The 24,861-nt window shown below is 40.5% G+C and overlaps 1 protein-coding gene across 9 annotated transcripts in view; it reads left to right on the top strand.

The window, feature by feature from the left end:
• LOC125764409 (broad-complex core protein) overlaps positions 1 to 24,861 on the top strand; it is a 108,679-nt gene that overhangs the window by 8,122 nt on the left and 75,696 nt on the right. For 7 of the 9 annotated variants that reach the window (XM_049428630.1, XM_049428632.1, XM_049428621.1 and 4 more), the window contains exon 3: positions 7,631 to 7,683. The exons of 1 other annotated variant lie outside the window; for it this stretch is intronic. The gene's annotated coding sequence lies outside the window, so the exon portion shown is untranslated. The remainder of the gene's footprint in view (positions 1 to 7,630; positions 7,684 to 24,861) is intronic. One more of the 9 variants, XM_049428624.1, reaches the window with a different exon arrangement.

The raw sequence follows: 24,861 nt of genomic DNA, 5'->3' as shown, positions 1-24,861 counted from the left end.
TGGTTTATCGCCATTCGCCCGAATGTAGCGTGCTGTGAAGAAGATTGTGAATAAGACGCACAACAGAGTCGCCAAAAATCGCAAAACCTAAGCTGGTCGTTTATGTGGTCATTCGCCCCTTTAAACTTTCCGATGCATTGGGATGCCGAAGCCTGGCGGCCCTCGATGGTGGAAGGTGGTGGACGTTTCTAAAACTCCAACAAATCAAAGCCGTCGTCAGTCGTTACTTCGCAAATCTTCCCCGAAAAAAGTGAGGCGAAAAAATGCAACAAAGCGGACTAGGGTGAGCTACAAAATGCGTTTGCGTTTTGTTGCATCGTTCGTTTTCTTCGTTTGCTTGGTGAGAATTGGCAAGCAAAGGCACCCTCAGGATTTGGCCAATTCCGCATAAACTCGTTTATCCGGCTTTCCATTCGTGTTAGAGGGAGAGAAAAAGAAAGGAAATAAGGGGGAGGAAGGGAAAGAGGGAGGGAGAGGGGAGACAACGCTGCCTATTTCATCGTCCTCATCTTTTACATTGCTTCATCATACCATGAAAATCGTAGTTGTGGTAGCCGAAAATGTAGCATCAAGATGCATTTTTATTGCATCTTTGTGCGTTGTTCGCTTCGTTAGCCATTCGTCCGTTTCGCCTAGTGTATTCGCCCTCGAGATGTACTTTTGTATTGGGCGACGAAAAATAAAACAAATTGAACAACCAACCGAATGCTCGTTTCTGCCTAAATCTACAATCCGCAACACAGGCAAACGATGTATATAAGTACTCTTGGCCTTTTTTTATCGTACGGTTTCTTGGTGGCGACCCACAACTTTTTGGGACTCTAAAAATTGCCTTTCGTCGAAAATTGTAAATTGGCTGAATAAAATTGGTAATTCCCCGCTTGTCGCTAGCGCCGACTTTGCTTTCTGCATCTTGTCCCGCTGGCTGGCGAGGGAGCTAGTTTACCTTCAAAGTGCAATTTCTTAGGCCCGAATGTGTCTTTCTCTCTTTCGTATTTTTTTCTGTTTGTTCGTCTCGGTTTTCTTGTTTGTCATTTTGGTTTTAATGCAGTTACTTTTTTCTACGATGCACTTTTCGGTTGGCGTAAGTGTGTGTGTGTGTATGGTGTGCAGAAATGCGTTTATGGCCGGATCATACAATTTAGAGTGACTTGCTAGCATTGACTTGTTTGCAGACAATGAAGCGTTTCTTTGCACCCAACCACACCACACCATTTTGTTGCATTCCTCGTCCATTTTTTCCTCTTTTCGTTTTTTCTTTGTTTACGCTTTCTTCTCATTCGTTTTCACAAATCTGCCTAATGTGTGTCACTTTTACATGGTAAATGTTTGTTCGTATGCTTTTGTTTGGTGTCTTGCGTGTACAAAACGGCTTGGTGACTGGAGCCTCTCTATTGGTGTCCTTCGTTTTAATCGAAACTGTCTTCTCCATATTGCCCTCAATTATTCTTTTTTTTTTAGTTTTTGAAATCGTTGAATTGAAAGTTAAGCTTGGTACGTACAGTTTGTATTTCATAATTTGTGGATTTCTGTTGATTGGTAATTGGCTTACATTTAAGCAAAAAAATTATGGTTAAGTTTTAAATATTTGTCTCGTCTATTTAATACTTTTTCTGAGTACCTAATGATGTTTAATTAAAATGCTATTGAAATTGGAAAAGCATCAATTAGTTTTGTTTTTCAATTAATCGCATTAATACCCTTTTAAGCATTTTTCTTTCATCTGCCATTCGCATTCGACGAAAGAGTTCTAAACATGTCGTTCCCATGATGCAGTTCTGTTGAACCCCTTTAGCATTTATAGTACTTCACCAACAGTAATTATGTGAAGAAAAATAGGCAAGCTGCACATACGAAGTTAGGAAGGAGCAAAGAAGATAATGAAAATAAAGTGCACAAAAGAAAAAGATGGCTGAAAGTAAGGACCAAAATCAGTCGAAAATATTCGTACGGCTCTTGCCAACTCTTGAGCCATTGAATCGATGCGTTTGTATATGTGCTGAGCGATCGCAACATTTTGTGCAAGTGAAGGAACAAGTTACATTTTAAATGGACAACTAATGCATTTTCTTATGAGCGTATGTGCGTAAAGAAGGAACATAAGCTACCCTTCTTTTTCTTAGTGTTGATTGCTGATATTCTACCGAGAAAATGCAGCTTCAAAACAATTGCAGGCTTTTTCTTTTCTGGATAAACATTTTTTAATGTTGGATAATTTCGTCACAAATATTATTAAAACTTTTCTTAATCGAAACACTACAGAAAAAGCTCGCTATTAGCGCAGTTGTAGGCACTTTCTGAGTTAAAACCCAATTTAACAAAAATCCCTTTTTTTCTGTATGTGTGCGTACGTGCCATTTCCTTTTATTGCATTTTTCTACCATGCCCCGTTACTGATGGCTGCGTGAGTTGGTACTGGTGAAAGAAAACCGATCTTTTTAAAAACTTGTTTTAGGCTCCGAACAAATAATGCATCTGCACTTGTGTGATGAAAAGAGTTCGCACTATTGTTGCAGGATGCAGCTAAAATTGCATGCTGCAGTTTTGGTTCGTTTTTATTTGTTGTTGTTTGTGTTGCTTGCGGATTTGGCACAACCAATAGCCGTGGAGAAATTGTTCGCTGCCTGTTATGTGAGACCATGGTAATGGTCGTTTATTTTGTTTTGGAACAGGAACAAAGTAGAACGGCAAATATGGTTGTAAAACGAACGAACTGATCGTTTTGAAAGCATTTCGATTTGATTTTGGTAAGTGTTTTCGATTTTTTTTATATAAAAAATAACTTTAATCAAGAACTACCAGGCTGCTCCATCGGGGGTGTATTTAATAAATTAACCGAAATCTTTTTATTTACATTTTAGTAAAACAAAAAAAAAGGCAAAGGTTTTTTGATGAGAAAAGTGAAGAAAATTTACTACAAGATTGAAGCGATACTGCTGTGCAGAGAAAGATCGCTTTGTACGTTACGCATGGGTGTTACGCATTTTTATGCAACTCACAAAACTTTCACCCGGGCGTGATTGGAAATTCCAATGAGTGTAGCGTGCGACAGCGAGAAGCCGAAGGAAGTGAAAAAATCTTTCGTTTTTATTGTCATCAAGATCCTGCCCTGTGTTTCATAAATGGAACAAAAAGTGGAAAGAAGTGTTTGCCAACGATAAATGCAACGGACTTTTTACACTGTTATTAATTCACTCATATTCGAATTAATTTTCTTCTATAACAATTCACAGTTGCATAGTTAAAATTGAGCACAAAATATGAATCGATTTTGCAATTGTATGTGTGTAACATCGACTACAGATTGCATCTGCGACTGTACATTTGGCTGTAATTGAAACACAGTGAAACACGGACAAAAAAGAAACATTGTAATCTCTAATCTAAAGTAAAAAAATGCATTAATCGTATGAAAAAGATTACTTTTGTAAAGACCTTTTTTTATTCATTACCCCAGATAAGCATTGCCCGTCTGCTGTTTCTGTGTTGATAACGCATGTAATCCATCGTGTGGTACAAAACCACTTTTGCAACGGTTGTGCGCTTCACCACTACAACACGCTTTAATTGTTCGGTTGTGGTAGCGATTGCATCTCAGTTAGATTGTTGGTATGCGTATACCAACCGGGGTGGTCAAACGTCCTCAAATTTAAAACGGACTGCGTCAATGCACTGCACGGTTCCTGCGTCTGCTTGAAACTACAAAAACAACCTTTAAAAAAAGTGCATTGTGTTGGTGCATCTGCACAAGCTGAATGCATATTTCTTCTACCTCATCGTAGCTGTTTTTTGCGGTTCTTCCTTCACTGCCTCGTTTCTATATAATTCTTCTGCCTACTCCTAAATCTTTGCCGCAACATGCAGCCATTCTGCTGCAATTGCATTTTGGGAGCATTTCATGTCTTCCATCTCGTTCCATCTGCCTATCTGCAAATAGACTTGATATGGTTGATGGTTCTCATTGCAGTTTTTGGGAGTCTCTTTGTGCCATGTTTTCCACACCACTGGGCCTTGGTGTTTATATACCGAACCGAAGAAATATAAAAAGGGGTTTGAAGGAAGCTGTTGATCTGCCCGATGGTGGTTGTTCTGTAATGGGAAAGACGAAAGCCCGGAGAAGAAGGCACGTCTTAGTGCTCGTTTTTTTTTTTTGAGACGAGGTCAGCTTGTGTGTGAGAGAGTGTTGCATCGTTTGCGCACAACTTAGACGACCATAGATGCAATGATCGACGATCCTTCGGTACGAGTTCGTATTTATTATTCAGCATCAGATGCAGCTAATGGTGTATGCGATGAGGGTGGCGTGTTGATGATTGTTGAATTTTGAAAGGGCGATGACCTGCCAGGATCCGTCGAGAAGAGTGATCCATCGTGCCTTAGAGAACAAGGAAAGAGAATAATTCGTTTCTTGATTGTTAGAGAACAGGGAAAGAGATGATCGATGATGATGTTGTTTTTTGCTTGCAAAGCCAATGGCCTGATTTATTTGATAGATTAAAATATATGCTACACGATCGTACGAACTTTAGAAGCTTTAATGATCGTATATGATTGATGCTTCTATGGGATATTCTCCATTGATTTAGCTCTGTTAAAATTCTGATCATTTTCGATGTTTGAATCAAATAACTTAGAAAATTCCCTAGAACAAACCCAAACAATTTCAAAGCAATCAAGTAACAGAATTAATATAATATTTAAAGAAATAATATTCATAATGCATTTTTCTTAAACTAATTTTGTTCTTTAACTAAACTTAAGACATTAGTTACGACAGCAAAAATATCGATCATTGTTTCATTTGTTGTTCTTTGTGATCGCTTCCGGACGGAAAAATGAAGAAAAATAAGCAAAAAAAACCCACACACACACACCACGAGAAAACAAGAGCAAGAAATGGACTGTGTTAGTTAACGTACAATTAAAAGTCGAAAAAAGGAAGGAAAAAAGAGGGTTAAAATAGCACAAGAAACAACTAAATTAGGTGCCAAGAAGAAGAAAATTTTAAAACCACCCCAATACGCGTACAATGATTGGGGCGGTTTCCCCTTATCCATGGATGCACTTTTTTTTCGTCTAAGCGTATCTGCTTCCCCTGTGTTTCCTTCTTACACACCCATACATGTATCGCATTGGTATAGGTACACAGTGCACATGCACATTTTCTCCCTCTCTCTCGCACCATCACGTTCGCAGTTATTCGTTGTGTTGTTCTGCATTCATTTTCACCACATGGAAAGGGGACGCATGGTGGCTTACGCGGTCCAACATCTGTGTATGCGTACCTTATCTTGACGTGGCGGGTGGTAGGGGGAGGGTTTCTTATTTTCGCGAACTTTTGGCACTGTGTGGTGAGGTTTTGGGGGTTGGGGAGGAGGAAGAGCGAAAAATTGCATTGGTATTGTGTTACTTTTTTTCATTTGATTCGGGAAGAGAAGTTTGTGTGAAACTTATTTTGGGTGGTGAATTTTTTGGTGGCCCATCATGGTTTTGTGGTGAAAACGTCTTTCAGACTGTTTACTTGTAACACAGGCTGAGTGAATTTTTTTTTCGTAACAAATGGATTTGTGGTTCTATGTGGGAAGTGTGTTTGATGGTATGCACCTAAAATGTGTGTGTGTGTCTGACACACTTGAGGTGCATTATAGTGTGTGCGTTTTTTGTGGTTGTTTCCTTTTTTTTTGTTTGTTTCCGCTCTTACATTTGTTTCGCTTTGATCAATTGCTCTAATATATTCGCTCTCTTTCATTCGCTCTTTCTTTCTTCCTTGGCCAACAGACAAACCCCCCTTAGTCTTGGGATGCATTTCGCATCGGCAACCTATTTCGAATGTTCGGAAAAAAGGGGATCTTTTAGATAGTGCCCTCCATCACCACCACCACCACTGGCCAGTGGCGTTGGTCATGCGAGCCATCCTATGAGCTATGGTGTCTCTGTGTGTGTGTGTGTCTGTGTAGGGAGGGGTTAGAGGTTTGCGCATTTGATCAGCTCCCTATCCTTATGCGGGGAGGTGCAGGTTACAGTATTGCGGTGGGTCATGAGGGAACGGATCGGAACCGGGATCGAGCAGAAACCAATGGTGCAGGAAGAGGGACGTGCGGTAGCAAGCGGCCATCACGAGGTCAATGACCAAAAAGCGGAATTTTTGTGCAGTGTGCAGTGCAGCGCTGCGCGACCGGCTCGATTTTGTGTGAGTGTGCGTAAAGAAGCATGGAGCACCGAAAAACTGCATTTTGTTGCCGAAATAATGAAAAAGCAAGAAAGAGAGAAAAAAAACGCGTGTGTACGGTTGTGCTGCGCCGCCAATGCAGAAAATCAAAATTGGACCTAAATTGTTTTGGGGCCTTTACCCGTCTGTCCTCTTCTGTCGCGTGTGGGTTGATCTATTTCCCTGGCCCTTCTTACACTGCACCAACTGTGCGCAAGTAACAATTGAAATTGGGGGGTTTTTTGGTGGAGGTCTTTATTTTTTCGGTGGTTGTTAGTTTTGCTACTCATGACTTTAGCCGCGAATGGTGCGATGGATCGTAAGGAAAGTTGCGATCAAGATGCGTTGTTAGTTTACGTTTGGAAGAAACCAATTACAAAGCCCCAGATCGCTGGGGTCTTGGGGTTTTGGGGTTACCATCCAATCAGTTCTCTTATTTTCGTGCAAGCCTTGATGCACCGAACAACTGGATGCAGTCCGGGAGGAATGGGTTTGGAGAAAAGTGGGTGTGCGCGGATCGCTATTTTCAGGGGAAAAGGGAGGATGAAGGGTGGGGACATTTTTGCTGTGGATGCGCTTGGTTTAGTGTGCTACGGGTACGAATGCGTTTTTGTGTCATCCATTTTGAATTTAGTTTTCTATTCGAAGATTTGCCATTGAAAGAAACGAGTTGGGAATGGAAAACGAATGAAGGGATAAAGAAGAGTAAAATTTTGAAACAGTTTTATAATATTTTAGTTGTGTTTAAATCATTTTATAGTTACTAATAATGCATCCACCATGAAAGTTTTATTACATTTCCCTATGCACTTTCCGCTACAAATAGAATTTATTATTCCCTTGTCTTTTAAACATCTTCACCGAGTAACGTTTAATTATTTCCGCTTTTCTTTTGGACATGCAATTTACGGCAGGTACGAAATCTCTTATTTACAACATTTTCTTGCGATGCTTCGAATTGCCCTTTTTTGGGCCATATAATGCCGCGTGAACAATTGAACCGAGACAAATATTGTCGGCAATTTTGCGTCATCCTGGACCGGTGAGAAACTTTATGTTTTGCCAGTTGCTTGCTAGATACTGGAAGAGCACATGGAAACACCTATGGTGGGGTTGAAAATGACTGGGAAAGAAATTTAGTAATTACCACAACATCCTCCTAAATGCACTTTCACACACACGCACACGTACACGTATACGAACTTCATCTTTAATGTTGGGAAAATAATGACCGAAAGGAGAGGGAGAACAAGACAAAAAAAACTTCGAATTATTTAGGCTTTTTTTCCTGGCGAGGGTAAATGCTTTCTTCACCCCCGGATAAAAGGGGGGGGGGGATGTTTTGTGACCAACGAACGTATCTGAAACGAAGAAAAATTAACCAATTCCTGATTTCTCCACCATTCTTCTCTCTATTTCCAGTGCAGCAGTTGGCGCTCGGCTGGAACAAATGCTGCCCCATCTCCACTAGGCAGGTTGGTCGCTTAATAACAGGTTTTCCTTACCTTGTGATCTGTCGTGATGGGCAAGATGCATCGTTCATAATGGACCATCGTTTGTTGCCCGCTAGTAGCATTCGCATAGAGTGTGATGCATTTTTTAGCTTTTTGCCAAATATTTGGAGGTCGTTGCCATTTCGTTCAAGCGTTTAAATTATTCGTCATTCTCTCGTTTTTCTCACTCTTTCTGTTCTACTCTGCAATAACGTGACATTTTGTGTGTTTGTTCATGTTTAGTAGAATAGAGTTGGTTTGTTATTTTTTCGGGGAGGGATTAGTATAGATGTGGTTGTGATAAACTAGTTTCTTTTAATGATCAATTAATTATTTAAAGTTAATGTTCAACTTTAAACGGTTTTGTTTCGATTCGATACAACAGGATGCAGATCATTCGATAAATATAAAACGTGACGTGCGCAAAGCGTATGTAAGCGCATTATTTAAAAAGAAAATCATTTGTTATATTATTTAAGTAGTATTTTTTTTTGAAGTAGACCCATTAATGATTATGTTAGAAAATATTATCAAACAATACCGAAAATTTCTTTTCCACTTACGTTTCCTCAAATTTGATCCAAAATAGAAAGTTTACAAATGAGTTTAAGAAAGTTTGAAAAAAAAAATAACGACACACACAAATAATTCTTTAATATAATATTCCACAATCTTCTTCGCTAAATGCTAAGACATTAGGGATTTTTCCATAATCCACCGACCATTCCAGCTTAAACCAGCATCCGTGAATGCATATAACTTTAGTTTTTCTTAGGCGGTGCAAATTTTGATTCCTTTGCCCAAAAGGAGGCAAATCCCGGACACAAACCGGTTCTGGTTTAATGCTACTTTGGTTGGTAGGATATTGTACATATAAGATGCCAAATTTGGCCCTCGTATCTTTCATGTATGTGTGAGAAAACGAGTAGATTTTTGCCTAAAAATGCGGTTTCCCCTTCCAGTGAGATCGTCAACAGACATAAGGATGCAATTTAGCGCACCAATGCATCGCCAGCTCTAAGATGATTGCATCCTGTTGCATTTGCCTCGCAACTGTACTTCGATGGGGTCTCGCGCATCATTACTGTTTTTTGACTCTTTGTTCGAAGTTTTCTCACTCTCTCTCTCTTCTTAGTTTTTTCCACAATTTCACAACCAAATCGTTATAGGAAGATATACACGTTTCAAGTTGCAAAACAGTTGACATACTTCTGAACCAGCAAAAGGATCGCGCAAACACAGGGTGTAAGTAGTGTTTGCGTGTTTTGTTGATTTTTTCCCCCCGTACGGTTTCCTTTTACCGACACAACTGGTTATGCATTTTAGCCAATGCTTCCATGCGCACCAGCCGCTTGCGGTGCTGTTCGTTGCATTAGCCAAAATTGCGCTACATCATCGCGATCGCGATCACAAGACGACGGGGAATGGTGCATTTTTCTACAGGCCGTCCGTCTGTGTGCGTTTTCCTTTGGCGTAGCGAAAAATTGTTAAACCAGGATGATGATCGTGCCTGGAACGAAATGGCGACGTCTGAAACGGATGCTATGCTTTAGCTTTTACTGCAAATGGCGCCGTCATTCCTTTCTTTTTCTGTCGGTTTTCTTTGGCCGCTGCACACAGTTGTGCTTCGATTGTATCGTTCACTAATGCACTCTTTGCCGCTCATCGTTCCGTTCTGCGATCGTGTGACTTTGATCGATCGATTTTTTGTTCCCATTCTCGGTGCATTAATTCACGAAGTGTTTCTTTGTAAAAAAAGGGTGGAAAACTGCATATAAAGCAGCATCCGTTAAAGTAAAAGGATGCAGATTATGTTGCGCGCTGGTTGAGTGATGCTGCACCAACTGTTCCCGTCGATCGTATTTCAATGAAAAGAAAAGAGTTTGGTCATTTTAATGACTCAACGCCACCAGTCCGATTCCGCTGTGCCTCGATCCGGCACTAATAATTTCGGAGAAAGTTTATTCGGCCAAAGATAAAGAGCCGTCGGTTTGGCGTTGGTGCTCGATGAATGAAAGGACATTGAAAAGCAAAGTTTTATGAACAAAGCTTTAGTGGCTTTATTGATAAATTTCGTGGTTATTCTAAATATTAATTGGAATAATTTTCCGATTGTTTACAGTTTTTAATATGATAATTTTTTTTTTTGAATCAATACGGCCAGGCCGTTCTACCTGAATAAAAAAATTTTTTGAAGCAATTTCTTAACAAAATTCAAAAAAGGAATATCAACCATTTCCTCTATATAACACTCTTTAAAACATTTATACATAGTTATATAAAGAAACAAGCAAAATAAAAACGAAAATATTTCAATTGAAGACAATGATTCCTATTGCTTTCCTTTCCGTTTTGGGCACGGTGATCGCTTTACATCACGTGATTCACGAATGCATTCGATTTAATGATGATGCTTTTACACGTCGTTTTAGTGAAAGTGATTGTTGATAAATTGTTTTTATTTCGGTGCATTGTATTTGTTTGCGGGTTTTGTGGCTGTGTTCAGGGTTAAAAACCCAAAACTTCCCTTCGAGGAAACGCGATGTTCGAATTAAAGCCGAATGGAAGTAAATTGCTTACCATAGGTGAAGTAGACTTTACTTTCATAATTTAAAATGAGTTAGGAGAATAGTAAAATATTTTTTATTTATTCTGCTATGAACATCTACATTTTTGTTCATTGAAATACAAGGCTACATTAAAACTTCGCTACAATAAAATCATCAGTCAAGATTTTATAAGAAATTCAACCAACACTCACATATATGACTGGTTTTAACACCTGCGTGCACATCACACTTTTGTATTTCAAGCAGATTTATTTTACCATTTATTACTGCTGCTTTGTTTTTTCGTTTTCTGTGAAAAAACGTGTTCGTGTGTCCCGTAGCTTGTTTGCAAATACCATACGAAAACAAGTATTTGCATGGTTTTAGGGGATAAACGTTAATTTTAGTATCGTTCCGTCCTTGCTGAAAAGTAGGTAAGTAAGAAAGTAAGTCGCTCTACCTGCCACCCGATGAAAAACAATCAAATTGCACGTACGCAATGCAAAGGTATGCGTCCCCCTCCCAGCGCCAAAGTGGTCGGGGATCGAGCCTGTGTCTTTTAAGATTGTTTTATCCGTTTTGGTTGACATTTTGGTGATGCAATGGAGGATAACGACATATAAAGGCACATACAGGAGAAGCGAATAGGCATCACCGTTTTTAAGCGTTTTATGATTTGTGCATCTTGGGGACTGCACCTTCACACGTTATTGTATGTGTGTTTGACTTCTGTTGGCCGTAAAACGTGTGTTACGTGGCCATGTATTTCGCATGATCTGTCCAGACATTTCAGCCGCTTGGCAGGTGATTGGTATTATTTTCAAAGATTAAATTTCGGATTTCTCTTTGCAATTATTACAAAAAAAAACACCAATTGATTTAAGCAAAATGTGTGCAAATTATATGACATTTTTATACAGGTTAATAATTCGCTTTAAAACATTTCATTTGAGACAAACAACATTAACATAACACTTGTATTCCCCTCAGTTTGAGTAGTTTGAATATTTAGTAAGAAATATCTTGAATAAGCGAATCAAAGGATTCTTAGTGCAAGTCAGTTAAGGCAAGATATTATTTGATTTTTATGAGCAAAAATAGCGACACCTTGCAAAGTAGATTGTTCTACAAATAAAAGAAAAAGCTTGAGAAAACCATCATTTCAAGTAGCGATAAATGGCAACCGGAATGTTATTCACATGTATGCACGATCGGATATTGATGGTGTTGTATTTGCGTTCAAAACCAGACGAACCATTTTTTTGCGCAAAAGGAAAAGAGATCATTCATACCAAACGCAAAAGTACAGCCCCGTCTCTTCGGGGTGATTTTGCGTTCCAACTGCGTTTGACCTAATTTGCGGAATACACTTTTTTTTTGTTCTGTTTGTGTTGTGTTATTTTCGCGTGAAGAAATCTCTCCACGGTGTCAAGAATATGGAGTATTTGTGTATTTCCTTCCTTTCCCAAAAACCGAAGATAGTGTAGACGGGTTGTTGGTTGGTCCACTAGGGTGTGGTGAGTAAGAAAGTAAGGGAAAGAAAGAGAAGAAGAGAGTAAATATAGAATAATGCCAAAGAAAAAGTATTTGCGGTCTGTTTCCGTTTTTTTTTTCGTTTTCGCTGTTGGTGCAACATGATTTTGACGAACATTTTGTTTGGTGTTTGGCGAAGAGTGTTCTCATTGTCGGCGATACGGTGACCAGGTCGAGAGTCGATTTCTTGTAGCCGCTTGTATGCGTTAGGATTGAGTGGCTTTAAACAGGACAGGAGGGGGTTGGAAAATGAAATGGGGAAGCAACCTTCCGTCAAATATAAATAGAGGTTTTGTTGCTGCGTCGTCATTGACGCTGTTGCGGTGTTGAAGTGAGCAAACGTGAGCATAGAGATGTCAATGCACTCTGGATGGGGATGGGTGGGCAATCTCTGGCAAACACACGCCGGCATCCAACACACCACCAATACACGTTCGACCGGGTCAACTTTGCCAGACCAGGCGAGAGAATAGTGTGTACGAGCGCAGACCCGTCACGCGGGTTCTGTCTCGCCTCCCAAATTGCACTTCCTTCGCAGTTAGGCCTGATCCCTCCGTGCGTCTGCTTTCGTCAGCCGCATCAGCTTGACGGGTTGAAAAATGTCCATCGTCCTCCCCATCTCCTGCCTTCACCTCCCAGAAAAAGGAAACCAAAAAAGCAAGAAGAAGAAACGTTGTTTTGAAATTTGGCCCCAAGAATGTTTTTTGACCGAAAACTTTTCACACTTTGCTGCACATCAGGCGCTCAGGCCGAGCGCATGATCTTTAAAATCCACCCTCCCTATCAGGAATGGTGCAACGAGGTTTAAGACAAGAGTGCGAAAGAGAGAGAAAGAGAGAGAGAGAGCAAGGAAGAAGGGTGAGGTGCATCCATTGCACCCCTCGGTGGCCTTTTTTGCATGCTGTATGCAGAACGTGTTGACTAAATGTATTTTGCATTCACCAAATGTCATCGAACTTTGGTTTGGGGGCAAAAGTGTTTTTTTTTTTCGTTCGTGGCCATTAGCTTTTCAGCCTAATCGTTCAAAGCAAAAGTGTGTAAAGTTTGTGTAAGAAGTAAAAGGTCGCCAAATGGGATGGATGACGAAAGAGATGATTGCATCGAGGTTTCAAGTGATCATTCTTGAAATGCAAAGATCGCATTAAAATACTAATTTTATTTTAGATATGGAGAATTTATTATACTAAACGACAAAGTACAATTATTTGTTTATTGTTTATTTAAAATTATTTTTCCAATCTACAAAATGTAAACGAATCATTCCCCACATGATTTTTTTTATTCCTGCACCAACACGGAACAAATGCACCGGATCGTGTCGAATGTGTATTTCGCTAATGCTTCTAAGAAACCATTTCAATTCTTTGTGAACAGTTCTTTTTTCAACCCCCTAAAAACTGCTTCCTGCCGCTAGAAACTTCCATCGCCGTCCACACAATACGGCCAATCTACGATCCATTCCGATCGTTCCGAATGCAGTCGGTTCACTCTTCACTTCCAGTTTCCTCCTGGCTAGACATCGCCTACAACCCGCCTTCCGATGCCTTCTCTCTCTCTCGACCCACCCGAACCAGGAATGGCCTCCTAATAGCGGCGGCTCTAATGTAACCTTGAAATCTAACCAAATGTGTTTTGCAAAAGAGCAAGGCAAGAGCCAAACACTAAACGATAAAAAAAAAAAAACAACAGAACGATCGTACAGTCAAACAGCCGCACGAGTCGTGTTTAGTGTATGGTGAGTGAGCGAGAGCAAGAAACACACTCTCCTAACCGCAAACAAATGTTGCTTGTCTAAAAGAGCGAAATAAAATTAAAGAAAGAAAAAAAAAGTCATGAGGCAAAAAAAAGATCAAATCATTCGTCTGTGTCTGACCTTGAACGCGAGTCCCAAGCGCATTAGCGCGTTGCACCGTGTGGCAGCAACCGCAGCAGCAGCAACAGCAACTATGCGATATGATTAGATCGTCTGCGCCTTTCCTAGGCGTGGGGTGGTTGGGGATGTAAGAGAGCGAGAGAGAGAAAGAGTGTGTATGGTGTAGGATCGTTAGATTTTGGGGAGGTTGAAAATTGGGGGGGTTGGGTGACAGTCGAGTGCGATGAAGTTCATTCGCACTCGCACTTCCTTCCCTTCGCAACTGCGTGAGGTTTAGATTCGTTTGCAAAGGGAAAAGGGGCTGAAGAGGGTTTGGAGGAAATGGTGTCCAGAAGGAGGAACAGTTGTGGAGTGTAGATAAACCTAACTGTGAGAAGCAGGGGCTCGTTCGTTCCTATTTGCAATCGTGCCTTTGGGGAGAGACACCGCGCAGTCGGGGGGAACCAAACACTTGACGAAGTGAAGGAGTGAATGAAACAGACTCGTCCGTTCCCCTTTATCTCACCCTAGTGCTATCGTGCTCTCGCTCTCTCTCTCTCGCACCCTCTTCAACCCTATTTTTGGCATTCTAATGCAAGTTGCGGTTCTTTTACGGTTCCGTCTGTTTGGAGCTGTTGCACTCCGGCCGGTCGGCGAAACCTTGCCTTTCCGGTGGTTGCGTACGGGTTCCCGGGTTTTTGTCTCCGATGACACTGCGTCCACGGACGGGAAAGGGAAAACAAAATGAAATAAAAACTGCAACAAACTTGCACACGCACACACATACGGCCCCGGGAACACATTAGCAAATAAATGACGATCAAGTAGAGAGGGTTTGAATTTTAGGAGGTTTTTTTTCAAATGTTTGTTTTTCTCTTTTTCTAACCACATGTGTTTGGTGTCGTGGATTTTTCGGGGCTAGCAAAACGCGAACGGAACCAAAATTAAGCTAATGCCGTGGTCAGCTTTGGAACGCATACCACATCATCTTTACGGTGGAATAGTTTCCTTCCTCTGATTTACTAGTTACCATTTAGCAAACGCATCCATAATATGCGAACCAGACGGCGCGCTAGACTGTGTAACTGGCCAATTCTATTCTTCGTTTCTTTTTATTTGGTACTTTTCGGTCTTCCGTTCCTTTGTCGTTGTCTGCTTCTTGCTGCTTGCGTTTTTCTTCCCTTGTTGGTGCTGTGTCTGGAGTTGTGTCCGGGAATTATAATGCAAATACTTTTAGCTATTTGCACGGTTCGGACGATTGTGGGCGCAAAGGCAAAGACTTGATTAATCTGCTACAGTGATGGAATGGTTTTCATCATCTCTTAATGTTCTCGTAATTGTGACTTGGGGGGAATAACTGAAGCCATAAAGTATGTCTCTTAATAATTTCTATTGTAATTCGTATAATCTCAGCTTCGTTAAACAGCATGTACGTTTCAAGAGTATCTAAGGGCAATTCTTATCCAGTTTTTTAAAATTTTAAGAAAACGTCTTATACAAATTAAGCTATTTATCCATCGTGCGATGACAATTGATCAGTTGAAATAAAATTTCAGTAGTGAAAAGAAAGTAATGTTTAAGCATACTAACGACAAAGACTCCGATGATGGTTGAAGTTATCCATTGCGTCTATTATGCGACACATGTGTAACCTTTAAACAGCTTTTAACAAGCTTCATCACTTATGTAACATTTGATATTTGTCTAACTTCTATATTCCATTCAATATTCTATATTAGACAACTATTAAACTCAAATAAATATTGCAATTTTAGAATTTAAACACTAATGAGGAGTCAATTGAGCAACAAAAGGCAAATTCACTCTAAACTTAATCTTCCTCTAAATAGCTGTAAAATAGTGTAAATTGATTTGAAAAACTTACGCGGGGAAAGATATCTAAATTGCTATTAAAATTCACAATTACAATCTAAATAAATTTTTTCATTAAAATAAGAAACAAATTAAAGAAATCAAAACCAGCAAAAGAAAGCATTTTACAAAAGTTCTTTACTCTCAGAGCTACATAGAGCAAACTTAAAGAGCATTTGCTTTTGAAGGAATCCAATTCACCAGAGATGGAAAACTCGTTGCACCTTGTATGTGAGCTGCCAGTTTCGCACGTACGAGATGATCTAACCGCTTTTTAACTCTCCTACATCTTCTAGCACTCGGCACTCGGTCGGTCGGTCGGTCACGGCTTGTGGCATTCCGGTGTCGGTCATATCTTGCCGTGGTACCAAGCATACACACGTTTACTCTGGGGCATGTGTGTAAACTTTCGATTTCATTTCACCTCAAAGTTTTCCTTTTTCTGCTCGCTTGGAACTGTGCCTAGGTCTGGGCCAACATGCCGGCAAGATACAAATCAAAGAGCAAGACGTACACGCCGTAGACACGGACACAGCTGGCTACGGAGCAATCGAGCCGCAAACTACGGCCCCGAGCAACTAGCGCGCCAACGTGCAGGCGGCAAAGTGTGCGGACAGCCGACTAGACAAAGCAGCAGCAAGTACTGCTAGTGACCTCGATCCATCGGCTTCCGCTTGGGGGTGGGGTGGGGAAAACGAAAAGAGCCACCCTCCATCCTCCGCTTCTCCCCCCACAAAGTACATTCTTTTCACTGCACTTTTGTATTTCGCATAGAGAGTAGCGCAACTGCTTCTTCTATTTTTTTCGTTCGCGCAAAATGTGCTTCTTCGGTTTGGTTTTCCTTTTCTTTTTCTGCTTCTCTCGCTTCTTGCTAGCATCCAGACGTGCGCTGATCTAACGTCGCCTACTTCCGTACCGCTAGACAACGTGTTTCGGCGCGTTCCCTGTTTTTTGTTTCGTTTTTCGTTTCTCCATCCGTGCCGGTTCGCATTGGCATTCGTGAAGGATTTGTTGTTGTTTTTGTTAGCTGATTGGTAGTGATGGTGATGGTGGTTTTATTATTACTGCTATTTTTCGCCGGTCATCGTCTACGGTTGCCGTCTGTGCTGCAGCAGCAGCAGCAGCAGTAACAGCAGGGGCATGCTTGACCTTTCTTCTTGCGCTTTCGGGTTTCGCGCCGTCTAGCGTGGTGCGCATCATTCTGGAGGGTCTGAAAACACAATTCGATGAATTCTTTACGAATCTTTCGGTCTGGTTATAGATGCTTTGCCGCGAACCCAATTCTAGTAGGTTTCGCCAAGGTCATGTGCACGATAAAATAAGGTTTTGGGGGAAGCATTGCATGGCCCGGCATCGTGTGCGCCGTCTCGCTCGTTCGTGCACACCGTTCGCTATTGCACATTTTCTATTCTGCCGTGTGCAGCCATGCCGTTTTGTGATTGTAATTGGAGCCTCTTGAGACGAGTGGATTTATCTTCGGGAACGCATGCATGGTATAAATAGGGGTTTTGCTAGTTGACGATATGTGGGTAGAGAATAGATATCGTGCATCAAGCAAATGACTAGGTTATGTGAGCACAAATGTTTAAAAGTTGTCAACAGAGTAGAAATAGACCACCAAGGTCCTTGAAGGTGGTAGTCACGAAAAAGATGCATCTTTTTTATTGTTAAAATAATTTAATTTTTTTTTTAATTTTGTGTTTAATGGAGCAGCCTGGTGGTTTAGTAGTAACTACGGATGTACGAATGTTATTAAATATATTTTGCATCAACTACATCTAAGATAATTTTTCATAGATTTTATAGAATTTATTATTAAACATTGAGTACTTAGTTTAAGAGTAACCATAATTTTTACTAATCAGTTTAGTATCAATTTTTAGTGAATATTTTATTGTGCACTTGCAGGATAGGATAATCCTCTTTTCTTATTTCATCACTTTTCCCTCAAGTTTAAGGTTGATTTGTGTTCATCAAACATAGGCATTCCTTTATGGCCTTTAAAAATGTATAAAAAAAACAAAGCCTTACATACACAAACGCAATAAATTTTACATTCTTCTCGAGAGCTACTAGAAGGCTTCGCTCTCTTTGGCAAAGGGCCCCTTTTGAGGTATTCGTTATGTATTCCTCCTTTATTGTGCCTCTGAACTTGTAATGTGTACTCGTTTTTTTTTTCGTAAGCAGCATAATCAATCGGGTCTCCCTTTCGCGTGTGTCATATACCATCTTAACACATACATACATTACCAGCGATGAAAAGCTGACATTTAGTCAGATTGAAGAAAGCTTCCCTCGTCGCATTTCATAACCGCGAAGCTTTATTCCAGTACAGCAGAGAGAACTGGTGGCAAAAGCGGGAAAGGAAAGGTACAGTACATTGCATGTATGTGCCTTCTTCTTTCGGATTGCTTAAAGAGAAAAGGGAGCTCTTGTGACTTCCATTTCGCGAAGAAAACACACACCAAAGAAACCATTCAGCCTTTTTGGTTGATTCGGATGCCTTTAGTGATTTGTTTCGTTTTCGTTTTCTACTGCAATGACTTATTTATACAGCTGCTAAGTTGGGGAGAAAAACCGCGAAACTAGCAAAGATCCACAATTAACGATGAAAACCACAATTTATGGCGTGAACTCATACAACTTTGCAAAGCGTTACTAAATGAGAAGCGTGATCTTTGTTGCGTATTTGCGCACGCATGATCTTCTTCTTTTACCGCATCGTTTTTAGCTGTGTTTTGAGTCTTACTTTTAAAACTAAAAACAATCACATTACCCTGGAGTGGAGTAGCTTTGTAAACCATTTTTTGCTGTTTAGTTCGATTTTTTCTTTTTTTCCCACCCCAATTTGTGTTTCGTGTGATGAAATTGTTTATTTGGGACCGTGGAACGCGTCCCATGGTAAAGGGGTAATGAGCACACTGGAAAAGGATTTCGTTAGTATCCTGGTACCCGCAACCCGTCACCCTGTCACCCCCGTGCAATCCGTTTTCCTCGTCGCGCACCCGGGTCATTCTATCGTTCGGGGGGCGTGGAAAATTGCGCCAACGTACGTACGTGTGTGAGCGAACACGGTTTTTTCGGGTCCCCGGGTTCCGTGTATTCGCGAGATTTTATTTTATGTGTCATTTATTTTTCTACGCATGTGCCCCTCGTTGTCGTTTAATGCTCACTCTCACTTTGACGGTCTCGCTCCGGCCTGCTTAATGTACGCTGTCTCGCTTTCTTCCCCATTTGCTATTGGAACGCACTTTCATATCATTACCCAGCGTAATACAACAAGCACGCAACAACATAGAGTGTGGCGAGGAGGAGGAGGGGGGGGGGGGGGAGCTGAGGAGATTTAATGGGGAGTGGTATTGTTTTTTGGAGGACCAAATGGATAGGACCGAAAGGGGTGGGGGAGTAGAAAGGAGGCACGGGTTGAGGTGAATTGTTAAACATTAGACTACGGGGCAAAAGGAGAAAAAAAGCAAGGGGGCTCTCATCGCGGAGGGATGCTGCATGAGGTTGGCCACGGTATGGGTAGTTTGGAAAACCGGGCTGTAGTCAAAAGTTGTGACGGAATGGGGAAATTTAATTTGGTTTTTGTTTGTTTTTGGTATGTTTTTTTTCGCGCGCTCTCTCTTTCTCCTTCTCTCTCTCTCTCTCTCTCTCTTTCTCTGTCTCTTTTCTCTTTGTTTCAATGCTCAAAAAATTAACCAAATACAATCGAAAAAGGGGGGAATGAAATAAAATGAAATGTTATTACTGCCAAAACTTGAGCAACAACAAGGAAAAAAAACATACACATCTCATTTGCACCAAAATTTCACCTCACCTGGGTGTTGAAGGATGAAGAATGGGACGCTAAAGGATGAACGGGACTGCGCCATACCTTTCCGCACCCATCGATGCGTCATCGCACCGCACGCGAAGTGAATAAATCATATACACATACATATTTCTGCCACATTATGAACAAAATAAAAAGGATTTAACTATGTAGTTTGATTCAATGGGTGTTAACTCCTTTTTTTAGCTACTTACACACGACGGGAAAAGTGTCCTAAAACATGGGCATTCAGAAGTGATCCTTAGTGAGATCGATCAGTCGACGATCGCTCATCATACTATTGTCTTGAGATACTTATTAATACATAATTAAATTATCAATTTACTTGAAAAAAGAAAACTGCGTATGTGATCGCAATAAAAGACGAACACAACCCCGAAAAAAAACATAAATACATAGCTGAAATCACGCCATTCCACGCATTACTCAAACTGTTCCTCCTTTTGAAGTATCCCCATACACCCCCCACATTTTCGTTCCCTCGCTCTCCTCTCCAACCAACCCTCCCTCCCTCCGGTAGCTCTTGGAGTTACTCCTAGAACACACAATACATGGCGCTTCGTGTGCTCGTTGCTGGATACAAAGGATTTTTAATGTGCCGATGATACGTACGTGGGTAGGTGTGCGCCAATGTATGTACAGCACGTGATCGCGGAACACGGCGGAAAGCAACAAAGTGGGTGTGGGTAGCCGAAAGCCGAAAGCGAACCTTTAATTTATGTACAAAAATTTATTATAATATCCGCATCAAACAGTACGCACCAAATAGTCATGGTTGGCGGGAAGCTGCTGCTGATGTGGGGAAATCGCCAAAAAAGGAGCAAATGAAATGAGAAAAAAGGTTCGCCGAAAAAAAAACTCTCCAAACCACGCACACGATGGAAGCGCGATCGCTAGCTACGTGGTACGTGGTGCGCGGCAAGCGCAAGGAAAAAACGTCCAAACACACATACTTACACCGGTTCCTCCACCAGCCACGGGGGCTTACCTTCCCCCCACCCCTTTTTACTCGTACGCACACCGTCATACAATCTGGTTTTTATGAATTTTCGCTTTTCCGAAAATTAGGAGTAGTGGAAAGAGTGTTTCCTTTTTTAAATGAATTTATATGTTTCCATAGTGATGGTGTGCCGCGCATCGCCAGCCACCAGTCTACATAGTTTTTTATTCCTTCTTTTTTCCACTCATTCCCACCCCTTCGACCACCCACTTTTGGCACCCCTTTTGCTGTCTCTTCCACTGTACTTTTCTATGCTGAAACATAATGATGGTTCTAATATTATTTCCCCGTCATGATGTTCTTCCGCAGTCTTTTCCACCAACACCCCGAACACCCCTTTCACCTACCAACTAGCACACATGTGTGCGGTTCTCTCAACCCTAATCATCTGCCGCCACCACACCCACACAAGGACACCAAGCCGACTTGTCTGTTGAGGTAGTTTTTTTTCGTTAGTGGATTTTCGTGAATATTGGGAGTCCAGTTTTTGCTCGTCGTGTTTTACCGATTTTTACTCATTTGCTTGTAGCCGAATTATCCTCCCACAGTACACTTCGCGCGCGTTTGTGTTCGTGCGCTTTTTTTTTGGGCGCATATATCCCTTTTTTTCTATCCTCCGCCAAATGTCTCGCAAAAATGCCGTTGATCACATCCCCATTTTTCGTCACGTGCCATCATCGTTTTTGGCGACGCATTGATTGTGTGGAAGTTTGTGGTGGTGGAGAATAGGAAAATGGACGCGAGGTGGGACGGGCTTTTGGAGGGTTTTTTTTTTCTTGCCACATATACCTTGGATACTTTTCCTCACATTATCCAACCGTGCCATTACCTGCCCTGATCGATCCTTTTTTTTTGGTAAATATTTTTATATAAGTGCTTGTTAGCAAAAGCTGACAAGCGTGTGTGTAGGGATGTGACAAGCAAGCAGCTTTGAGCTCTAATTGTTTTATAATTTTTGACATTATTTAGCTCGAATCGAATATTTAGACGAGTTTTCTCTACTGCAAAAATGGTATCATTGGTTAGAAACCATTGGTGACTTTTTTACAGTGAGTTGATTATAGAAACATTTTAGTACGTTTCAATGATAATAATGTATTTTTCCAAATTATTTTTTATAATATTAATGTTAAGTATTCAACGAAAACAATTTGAAAAAAAAAATATTAATTTATAAAATAGATTAATCTCATAAGTATCATAAAAAACATGACTTGTTTGATGAACATGAAAAAAAGGAAAATTAGGAACTATAATAGAAACGATTACTTATTGTAACCAAACTCGAAACAAAGTGAACTTATCAACTTTAAATTTGAATTATGCAAACATTCAAACACAATTTGGTGTTTTTTTTGCCGAATTTCAATCATGCTCAATTAACACTAAATTCTTTTACAAGGACTAGCTTTGAAAATAAAAAAAAAAAACAAAACAATTTATCTATTGCTTATTATTCAACTATTAAATATAAAGCAAAGGTATGAAAACAGACTGCACAGCATGTCCTTATAAAGGCATTTACAATTATACAAATATAATTTCCCTTCCCATTCCCACACTATACCCAGCTTGAAATGAAAATTATGTACCTATAAAATTGAATAATATATTCAAAATGGCGTTTGCCAAAAAAACAAAGAGAAAAAAAAACAAAATCAGGTAGAGAACAAAAATATAAAATAATTTAACTTTTTTCACACCAAAATCTCTCCTTCTCACAGAGACAATTTTGACGCATATCTGTGTGTGTGTGTGTGCCGATGCGTGTTTTCGTGTGTTTTCCCAAATAAACGATCCCTTTTCTGTCCAGCTTTTGCGGACTGGATGCCCATATGTGCATGACCAGCCACAGGCCCGGTAATAGGTTTGGTTATATGCAGCACATTTTTCCGAACTCATTATTATTTTTATTTCCCTTCAACAAAACCGAATCCGAAAAAAGGAGAGGAGAAAAAAAGAACAGGGGAGCGAAAATAAAATCGATCCCCACCGTATGACCGACCCATTACACTATTGTGCGCGTGTATGTATGTACGTTCCATCTATCATTTGTTAGCGCCCGGACCTGTATGTCCGGGGTGGTCCCGTCCGTACCAACGGGTAAAAAAATTTATTATAAAAATCCTTCACCTCCTTCGAGCGTCACCCTTTCACACCCAGATCAGGCTCCATTTTCCACCGTTCCGCTTTTCCAGCGCCGGAACCATTTTGCGCATCAAATCTCGAAACGGTCCCCGGGGGGGGGGGGGGGGGGGCCTTTATTTTGGCAAACGAAATTTTTGTTCAAGAGTTACGCTGGCCACCACCACCGCGTGTCACCATTAGCGTGGTCCGGATTGGCCAACTAGTGGGAACGGTAAAACGGGGTTCGTATTTAATAAATATTATCGATTATATGTAGCATCATTTATTTATGGTGAGTTCTGGACAGGACTTCGTTTGCTCGCGCAAATGGGACAGTACTGGACATTCTGCAGCAGGTGCGACTAAAATGTGACCAAGCTTTTATTGTATTCAAGCTCGTCCTACAAATTGCGTGGGTCGAAAATAAAGCTTAAAAAACAAACCAGCAATCCTCTCGCAAATTGTGTATTATCTCGTCAGACACGGTTTGTTTGTAATGGTATCGATTAATTTAAAAAAAATTGTTGCAATAAGTTTCAAACATATTATCTCAGAAAAAGTATATTAAGATTTTTAAGGATAGTATACTACAGTAAATTTGATTTTTAATTCTTTATTAGATGATCCTGATCTTTCATCTAAAAACTAAAAAAAGCTTTCTGTTACTATTTTGTTACCAACTCTCGGCATTCGTTTTTGCTTGCTGCACGCAACCTAACCGACCCATGGTGGCACGTACGACACATCGATGGCAATGGTATTCGTTCGGCAAATTGTACTCAGTTCGATAGCAGCACACCCGCAAAAGGTTTGCTTTAAGCGATAACGTTAAAGCACACCCGGCAGCAGAGACACGACACGAGTCGAGGTCAAGATTACTCCCAAAGAATCACCCAATCGATGCCCGCACAGAAAACCCGGCGGAGATGTTTTTTTTTCTGGTGTGTGTTGCTGCTCCTTTCCGGTTCCTTTTCGGGCGTTTTCCCATCAGCTGTCAGATAGGGGGAGGGAAAAGAAAAAAGGGAAAACAACCGGTAAAAATGGGAAAAACCTTTCTTTTGCTTTTTTGTTGACTTCTTTCTTCTTCGCGGCGAATCTTCATCCCGACCCCAAAACCGTAGCGAATGTGCAAAAGAATTTGGGAAAGGTAATTGTTTGGGGATGGCACAAAGCACCCGCACAAAATGCTACGATATGGAGTGCCGATGAATTCTATCTGTTGCGCACATCCATGTCGTGTCCGTCCGTGTTTTTTTTTCTTCTTTTCTTTACGGACCATTTCTTTGCACGATTTCCACCAAAAACCCAACTTCACTGACACTCTCGAAGATCGTGACCATCGTCGTCGATGGTGAGAGTTTGCCACTCAGCATGCAACAGTGGCAAAGTTTGGCGGGCTTTGTATGATGGAAATGTGTGTGTGTGTGGGAGTGAATGCAACATTTTCCTTCTGCCGATGGGGAAAGGATTTGGAGTATGAAAGGACATGGTAGGAAAGATTGGTATATTTGGTACTTTCGTATCACTTTCTTTGGTGTGGCAGCGATGGTGGCATTCTCTGGGGACAAGAATGTTTCGGCATTTCGGTATGATGGCCTGCCCTTCGCAGGGATGCAAGTGAAAGGCACTTTAAAGTGCAAAGAAGGACCCTGGTGAAGCTTTTGTGTGAAACGTATCGGAGAGACAGGACATGCACCGTACAGGACTTTGGCTTGTGTGGTTGGTGAAAGTTTGTGTAAGCTTGACATAAATTTCAAGGTTGATTCGAAAAAATGGATTGTTAAGACATATTTTAAGAATGATTATATGTTTTCTTTATATTGCTTACATTTTCAAGATGATATTCTATTAAGAAAAAGGGAAAAAGATGAATAAGTTTAGCGTATTCCATCATGCTGATGCAAACATTGGTAAATCTTTTGTTAAAACTAGAGATGTGTAAAGTGAGTAGAAGTGAAATAGTGAGTTGAAACGTTGTATTGAACGAGTTTCGTTCACTCACCACGAGGAGTTTTAGTGACTCTTTTTTTACTTACTCACTCATGAGTGAGCCGTGGTAAGTCGAGTTGCAAAAAGAGTAAATACGTGAGTTGAAATGAAAATGTGCGAGTGAGTTGAAACAAAAATGAGTGGAAATGGAACGTTTGATACACATGAGTTGACACGGAATACATTTACAGAAATTGTGAATATTTTTATGATTGTTTATTCTTTTTTTTATTTAACGCATTATTTGAGTGAAAAGAAACTTATTTCAATCAATTGGTATTAAAATAAATCAATTTATAAAATTTTGCTAAATTTCCCAAAAAAAACGAAGGCTATAGCCTTAGGAAATTTTCGGGTTTTCAGAATTTTTTTATTTTTTTCTTATTTTTGATGTTATCTTCTA

This window comes from Anopheles funestus, chromosome 2RL (assembly GCF_943734845.2).
Source record: "Anopheles funestus chromosome 2RL, idAnoFuneDA-416_04, whole genome shotgun sequence".
Taxonomy (NCBI): Eukaryota; Metazoa; Arthropoda; class Insecta; order Diptera; family Culicidae; genus Anopheles; species Anopheles funestus.
This window is presented reverse-complemented; position numbering and strand designations above follow the sequence as displayed.